Below are 9,472 nucleotides of genomic sequence, written 5' to 3'. Positions count from 1 at the left end.
ATTATATCATCATTCTAATCATACTCTCTTTAGTCTACTATTGTGCTTGTGCTTGAGTTCCTTGGTCTTGGGTGAATTTTTCCCTAAGGAAAATTCTAACATGGTATCAGAGCTATACCAAATTCTTACTAAAACAATGCCAAAGACATTTCAAATCATGCATATTTTTCATGAAGATATCTTCATGTCAGCTATGAAATCTTCATCTATAATCTTTTTATGAATGATTTGACATTATGTCCTTCTCCTTCACTATTACCTTAGAAAACTACTAAAGTAGGATTATCTATATCAATTTGTAACATAGTCCAATCAACACATTTGATGTGGAGCACCATCTTTTCTTAAGTAGCTTTGTCTTGGAGAATCAGTCCCATTTTACCTCTTAGATATTCATGAGCATCTTTAGGTAAAGCTTTAGTAAATATATCTTCTATTTTCTCTTTAGTGTTCACATACTCCAATTTCACTTCTTTGTCTTGGAGTAGCTCTCTCAAGTAACGATACTTGATATCAATATGTTTTGTCTTTGTGTGCATTATAGGGTTCTTTGATATGTTAATAGAACTAGTATTATCACAATAGATAACAAATAGATCACTAACTCTTCCTTCATACCTTTCAACAATTGTTTGATCCATATGATATTTGAATAATTTACTATTAATGCTACATATTTAGCTTCAACTATTGATTGAGAAATGCAATTATGCTTCTTGCTTTTCCAAGAAATGAGTCTCTTTCCTTAAAAAATACACCTCCACTTGTTCTCTTTCTATCATCAACATTTCCCACCCAATCAGAATTAGTAAATACCTTCAGTTCAAACCTATCATTCTTTTTGTAATAGAATCCATATTCTTCTATTCCTTTTAGATATATTAGTATCCTTTTTGCTTCCATCATGTGGTTCTACTTAGGACTTTCTAACAATCTTGCAACTATAACTACTACAAATGCAATATCAGGTTTGTCATGAACAACATATTGTAGTTTTCCAATCATTAATCTATATAATGTTTGCTTCACATCAGTAGAATAATCATTCTTAGATTACTTATGTCCAATAGACACAGGTGTACTAACTAGTCTTGAATCTTCCATTCCAAAATTTTTCAATATATCCTTGATATATTTGGATTGAGTAATGAAGGTACCTTGCTTTATTTGATATACATGTAAACCAAAAAGGAATTTAATGTCATAAAAAATGACATTTCAAATTCCTTCTTCATTTCATTAGCAAAATATTTTAATAATGTTTCCTTGCCTCCAAATATGATATCATCAACAAAAAATTTGGATACCAATACCTTATTATTCTTGCTAGTCTTTAAGTACAGACTATGTTATTATTTGTTCTTGCAAATCCATTCTTCACCAAATAGTTATGCAACCTTTCATACCATATTCTAGGGGCTTGTTTAAAATCATATAGAGCCTTGAGAAGCTTGCACACTATATTCTTATTGTTGGGGTCAAGAAATTCTTCATGCTTCTCTATGTATACTTCTTCTTCAAGTATCTCATTCATAAATGCAAATTTGACATCAATTTGATATACCTTAAATCCTTTGTAAGAAAAATATCAAAATAGTGTTCTAATTCCATGATACAATAGGGGCAAATGTTTCACCATATTCAACACCTTCTTCTTGTTTATATCCATTGCATACTAGTCTAGCTTTTTTCCTTGTGACTTTACCATTTTCATTCAGCTTGTTCTTGAATACCTATTTTGTTCTAATAACATTTTTGTCTTTGGCTCTAGTTACCACTAGTCATGTTTTGTTATTTTCAATCTACTCAATTTCTTTATTCATTACTTGTATCACTTCTAAGTCTTTTTTTTATCATAACACCAAATTCTTTGTCTCTAATAATTTACTTAGGTGGATGATGTCTTCTTACATACTTTTCTAGTACATGTTCTTTTCTTCTTTGTTCTTCAACAAGTTCATCTTGAAAAATGATTTCAAGTTCATTATGTCTCGATTGTTCATGTTCTAGTTCATGTTCAACATGCTTGGTATTGTCTTCCTAGTGTTCCATTCTCTCTATCTATGACTCAACATCATTGAACTATTGCTCAATGCCCATAATTTTCTTCTCGACAATTGGCTGTTACATCTCAACATTCCTAGTCTTTTGTAGATTTACATCTTTTTTCATTAGTTTAGTTGGGGTACTAGAAGCACTATCATTCAAATATGTGAATGAACTCTAGTCTTCAAGTTCCATATAGCATTTAACTTCATTCTTTACTCATCAAATTTCAAATTTTTACTTTCCATAACTTTGCTAGTGATAGAGTTCAAACACTTATAAGCTTTTCTCTTAGTAGAATAACCTAGGAATATGCCTTCATCACTTTTTACTCAATTTTTTGATTTCTGTTATCTTTTAGTATGTAACATTTTCTTCCAAAATTTTTAAAATACATCATATTTGGAGCATATCCATACCATAATTCAAAAGGTGTAGCATTTGTACATTTCTTGACTTGTACTCTCTTCAAGGTATAAACAACTATACTTACAACTTCTCTCCAATATTTCCTTAATACACTTTTCTCCATAATTAGTGATCTAGCACAATCCATGATTGATTTATTTCTCCTTTCATCTAATTCAATTTTGTGGAGGGGTCCTAGGTGCTAACATTTATCTTTTTATTCCTCTATTGTTGTAGAATATGTTGAATTTATTGCAAATGAATTAACCACCTCTGTCAGATCTTAAGCACTTCAAACCCTTTCATGTACCCTTTTCAACATTGGCCAAATACCACTAAAATAACTAAAAAGAATTAGATTTTTCTTTAAGAAGTATTACAGTCATCATTATAGAGTAGTCAACAACAAATAGAATGAAATATCTATCTCCACAATAGCTTTGAGTACCAATAGGTCCACATAAATCAGTATGATCCAATTCTAAATATCATCAAATGAATATTTCTTGCTCTTGAAACTAGAATTTGTCATTTTTCCCAATTGATTTTGTTTACACATGACATTATTAGGTTTCTTCGATTTAGGAAAGCCTCTTACTCTTTTCATCTTACTAATGCTAACAAATTAATTAAAATTTACATGACATAGCCTCTTGTGCGATAAACAAAGATATTCATATTGTGTAGAAAAAATGTCTCATTAGATAAGTATAGGTAGAAAATGTTACCTCTTGTTTGATCATCACTTCCAATTAGCTCACCATCAACATCAAATATCTTTTCCTTTCCATGATGGAATTCAACTCTGGAACCTAATTCATTTAGCTTTGAAACACTCAAAAAATTATAGTTAAGTCCTTCAACCCAATACATAGTGTCGCATTTGATCTTATCAGTTAGTTGTATTGATCCTTTACCTTTCCCAAGACATGGTACATCATTACCAAATTTAACAAAGCTACTCTTGTATGGTCCAATGTTCTAAAATTTATTTCTATCACTAGTCATGTGATTAGAACAACCACTATCAATTATTCATATATCACTTTTGTTCACATAAGAAATTAATGCAGTCTTCTCATCTTCATTAGAGTATTCTTTCATAGAAACAAAGACTATTTCTTCAAATTACTTTTAGATCCAATATTAGTTTCTTCTTCAACAATGTAAGAAGACTTTTTACCTTTAACTTTGTAGTCATTTTTTCTCTGCTTGTCTCAATCATTTCTTCTCCCTTTGTACTTTATTTCTTTCTTATCATCCTTGTCTTCTCTATCAAAACATCTTGCAACAATATGACCAACCTTATTGTATGAAAATGATATTATAGGAAGTTCACCTTTTTATTTTCCTTTGCCTCTTGAAATTCTTCTAGCCATCAATGCTTCAATTTCATGATCAGAATTGTCATTGTCATTTTTCACATGTTTTCCTTTTCCTTTCTTGCTAAGAACAAGTTGTGATTTAAAAGCATATTCAATAGTGTTAGTAGTGTAATTATTAAAATTAGACATCTCAAAAGTAGTAAGCCTACCAATCACACATTCCAAAGTAAAGGTATTACATAGAGTACATATAGACTCTTGTATTATAGAGACCCTAATAGCATAAATAGGAACTAGAGTTATCAATAACTTTCTTATTATTGTTTAATCATCTATCTTTCCATTATCACCTCTACTAGCATTGACAACCTCTTTGATTCTTGCATAGTACTAAACTATATTCTCACCTTTTTTCATTCTCATTTCATCAAATTTACCTCTTAAGCTCTCTAATTTGGCTGTCATGAAATTATCATCTCTTCTATATATGGTCTTTGGTTCACATTTCCTTTGTATTCTTGTAATATTTTATGTCATCAAAATCAACATAGCTTAATGCTGAAGAAATCTCTAACATTGTTTGCTTATGTTCTTGCTTCTCTTTTGGTTGTTGAGTGGTCAGAGGGATTGTTTTTATTTCCTCCTATGCATTATCCACAAACTCTAGTGCAACATCACCAATCCTAGCTATATGTAGCCTCATCAATGTTTTCCATGTAGGGAAGTTCTCTTTGTTCAAATTTGGCACCTCTTTTTTGTACATCATGATCTTTAGCTTTGAGTACCTTCAAACTTTTATCTACATGCATTAATGCTCTAATACCAATTATTATAATGATAGAATAATTGAGAGGGGAAGATGAATCAATTATCCAAGGTCCAAATGTACCAATTGAAAAAATAAACACTAAAACAACTTTAGATCTTAACATTCCATAGCTTAGTCTCTATAGTACTTTTAGTAACATCAACTAGTAGTTCACTATCCTAAATATAACGAACTAGAAAAATGTAAAAATTAATAATAAATAATTAGTATAACATCAACACAAGTTTGACATTAGGATTTAACATGGAAATCCAATTTGGGAAAAACTGCTAGTAACATGTCACCAATTTGCACTTTTTTGAAGTGAGCTCTATTAGGAGCCAACCCTTTTAAAGGTTACAAAACACATTGTTAAATGTGACCTTATAAATGGATTTGATCACCCTATTAGGATTGGAATTTTTAGAGGACTTCAAAACATTCCATTAGAATTCCACCTTGAATAAAGAATTTACATATGACTATTAGGTCAACCTTGATTAAAGGATTTCAATACTTATACAATGGTTAGAATGTAACAACAAGTTTTTATCTATCAAGTACAACTTGCTTTAAAAATATGAATCTTAGTTTGAATCTCAAGCTATTTAATTGTTTGACCCTCATTGTAATCTCAGTCTCTTATTTTCTTGGAAACCCTTCAAGAAATCAAACTTTAACTCTTCTCAACTCTTCTCACCCTTCTACTTAAGTTCTCTAGTCAATAACATTAGGAACTAATACAACCTTCTTTCAAGGTTAGCTCTTGTACCTCCTTAAATAGGTAATTTTGATCTTTTGATTCTTAAATACCACTATAGATCTTAGGGTTAGGAACAAATTCAACACATACAATAAATGTGATTGCCATCTTGTCCATCGTCTTCTTTTCTAGAAACTTCTTAACAAATCCTTACATAGAAACTCATAAACATGGTTTCCTTTGATTTAAATTTTCTAGGTCATCCATCCTTATCTTCTATTTGTATCTCTAAATATTTTTGTCTATTAATTTCAAACACTTAATCATTTACTAGGCAGAGTCAGATGATCATCATTACAACCGAACTACTCTATATAAAAAAGTCATGTGTACAAACTTGTATATATCAAGCTCTATAGGAGTTGAGCAAGTATGCGGTCACCAAGAATTTTCAATTTAAGCCAAGTGTAATGTTGATATAGAAGTTCATGAATGTTGAAGTCAAGTTATACAAAATGTATTGAGCATAATAGAGACTGAGTGACAACAACATATATAGTGAATGTTGAGTTTTAGAAATAGTAAGTTCCAAGCAATGAAAAATTACATTTATGTTAGGAATGATGCAAACATTTAGATAAAAAATTTCAAGCCAACATGAATGTGATATTTAATACTTATAGATTTTGCTACATATATTTTTACACATTTTATAATATGGATCACAGATCGCTATATTCTATAATGAATGAATTAGATGGAGAGCCAAAATAGGGAAGCATCTAGAAAACTCTTTATGAAATCTTTAAATAGGGAAGAAGTTGACCTATTTTGATATAGATGAAAATATTAAAGTGTAGATATGAAGGAGAAAACATGCTACTCATAGGATTCATGTGTGAATGTGTGGACATTGCAGAAGAGGTAAAAGACTTCGATTATTTCAAAATAGAGCAAGCTACCTAGTCAGACAATGAAGGATAGAAGAGCCATATTAAATCAAAGATCAAATCAGATTGGAAAGAGGAGATCCAATATCATCTTATCAAAGAAAATTGAGGATTAGATATATAATCAATTTTAATAGATTAGGTCAGGGTAAATCTCTTGGCAGAGTCGTATTAATAGATCATTGTAAATCTCCACATAGAGTCCTTACTTTGTTGTATGTGTGAAATCCTATAACAAGGTGAGATCTAACAGTCTCAAAAGCTTTTAGGGTTAAAGTACAAAGTTACATCACCTTGTAGGCTGACTTATTAGAATGACTAAATTTGAGTACTTCTATCTAAAAGTCTTTTTTTTCTAAAAACATATGATCTAGATAAATTGATTCTAGCTATGATATATATGATGGCACACTTTTCCAATTGGAAATGTCAATTAAATGCATGTTTTATACTAGTTTGTATCCAATTACTAAGGAAATAAAATAATTTCAAAAAAGTGGCATTTCAATAGCTCTTCCTATTTTTTATAATTTTTTTTAATAATATGATTATAGTAATATGTAGACACCATTTTATAGAGCTTAGAAGAATATTTTTATATAGAGTTTATAGTGTTTTAATTAGATATAGTATATTGTAATTAAAAAATTCTATGACCACATATTTTAACACTCATAAATATGTCAGTTTTGAGAAAGAAAAATATATTTGATCATATAAATTTTTTTTTAAAAATTATATGATATTCTAGAAGAGATAGTCCTCTTCTAGATTGTATAATTTTCCCCCTAGTTAGAATAGGTTTTTTTTGAAAAATGTGGTGGGAGATGAAAACTATCAATTTTAAGTGAGTTGATTTTTGAATCCTTATAAAAGAGAAAATATATGTCTAAAGCTGATTTTTATTTTTTATTGTTCTAGATACATATGTTTTCTATAATGTAATCTGAGATCAAAGGGAAACAAGTTTATTTCCATATAGTTTTGTGGTGGGAACTAGACCCCTAATTTTCAACATTTTTCAGCACCCAAAAAACTATCTATAAAAATTAGGAAAACATATTAATTCTTATTCCAAATAATTATTAAAATTACTTCATCCATTTCTACACATTTCATTCATTTACTTCATTTTCAAAGTCAAAATAATAATACCAATTTTATGTCATTGAAGGTGAACAATTATACTTTTGTTAGCCTTTTCCTTTACAAAAGGGTGACACAGGTTTGTGCTTTTACCCTTTAACAAGGTAGACCCCTCGTAGGGCATATTATTGGATATGGCCAAATATTATAACCTTAACAAGTTAATTTTTTTATTGTAGTATTGAAGATTTGTGGGTGTCATCCACACCCTAGTTTTACCTTCATTCTAAAGTGTTTGTGGGTACTTCAAATCTTTTTGTCATGTGATTACTTTTCATGCATGTGATTGATAGATTAGATCTATATGTTATTACATTTTGATTATAAGTTATGAGTGCATAAATAATTGGATATGAGATGGTAAATATGATGAATGCATTATAGAATTATTGTTAAAAGGTTAAAGTGTTATAGATCCTCATTCACCCCCCTCTCAGTATCTTGGTGTCCAATTAAAACTTTCAACAATCTTCAACATTAGAGCTATTAGATTTCCACAATCCATTAGTGTCATAATTTGTTTTCTAGATTTGATTGTTTACACAATCAAATCCAGAAAACAAATTACAACAATCTTCAACATGGTTTCCATATTCTAAAAAATCAACTTTGTCAGCTATAAATTATGATTTTTTCACACAATCAAATCCAATAAAAAAATTACAATAATCTTCATCATGGTTTCCATATTCCAAAAAGTCAACTTTGTCAACTAGAAAGTATGATTTTTCATAAATTGTTAAAATGTTTTTCCTCAACCAACACTAGGTCATCACTGGGTTACTTAGTCATTACTAAATTTCTTACTTGACACATATGTTATCACTCGATCAACACTCATGCTTAGCGAGCATTAATTCTTCTTAGCACTTACTGTGTCTTGGTCAGCACTAACATTAGTTGACATATACTTCAAATTATTTAGTCTTCTTCTCTATTGCTCGATCAAGCCCATGCATTTGGTTTTTCTTTGATCTCTTCTTTAAGGCTTGAGTATAACTATCTTCTCCACTTGAAACATGATTTAAAAATCACTTTATCTTGTCAAAGTCCAACTAATCAAGTTTCAATTGATAGTTTCCCCTCCATAACTTAACCTTTCCTCTAGATACTTTTGTTATGACAAACTTCTCAAATCATTTTCATCAATCAAATCGATATGGCACTTAGATCAAATAAAAAACTATCTCACTATTAAATTTTGACATCAATGACAACAAAAAAATTGTTCCAATTGTAGTTTTCAATAGTGACAAGCCAACAAGAAGGTATAAAATTAGTTTTTTGTATAAGGGAGAAAAATATTATGTGAGTGTTTTTGAGGAATAGGTTTTTTCCTTAGAGTCTGTGTGGATATAATAAGTAGTTGAATTGATGAGATCAATAAATTGGTGAACACTTTGATCAAACCCTAATTAATTAGGTGTAATAGGTCTAATTAGGGGCATAATTGGTTAACCTAGTAAACCCTAAGGCCTAGGTGCAATTTTGTTAGATTTTAGAGTTGTTCCAAAAGGGTATAAGGATTAGTGATTTGTTTTGGTGTTGTTCAGGGAAATTTGACACAAGATGTTAATTACTAATTACTAAAATCAACATGTGCATATTTAGAAGTGTGTGCATGTGATTCCAATAAATATGTTGGGTAGAGAGGACTTAGAGAATAAATTCACATAACTTTGGTTGATTTCATGGTAAGATCCTTGGCTAGAAGTGGAAGTGGTGTCTTAAGTATGATTGAGGATTTGGGTTTCAAGAAGGGGAAATGAGTCCCATTTGAAAGTTATATTAACTATTTTTTTAAAGGACACAAGGGTGCACCTTGGGAAAGGATAAGGAGTAATCTCAATTTATGAGAGGTTGGTGTATCTAAGAACTTGTGGAAAGGTGCCTATAGAACCATAAATTGAAGAAAGTTGAATGATACTTGAAGAACCATTAGTCATTCCACATCATATTGGTATGAGATTCAATACATTGATTAGATAGTAGTGTGTGCTTGAGACAGAAAATATTTTAAGTAGAGGCTAGTATAATCCTTCCTAAGTCAATGAGATAGAAAGCCATCAATAAGATGGTAGAAGAG

Source organism: Cupressus sempervirens, chromosome 7 (genome assembly GCF_028749045.1).
Source record: "Cupressus sempervirens isolate cs-2001-9-10 chromosome 7, ASM2874904v1, whole genome shotgun sequence".
NCBI lineage: Eukaryota > Viridiplantae > Streptophyta > Pinopsida > Cupressales > Cupressaceae > Cupressus > Cupressus sempervirens.
Note: the sequence above shows the minus strand (reverse complement) of the source record.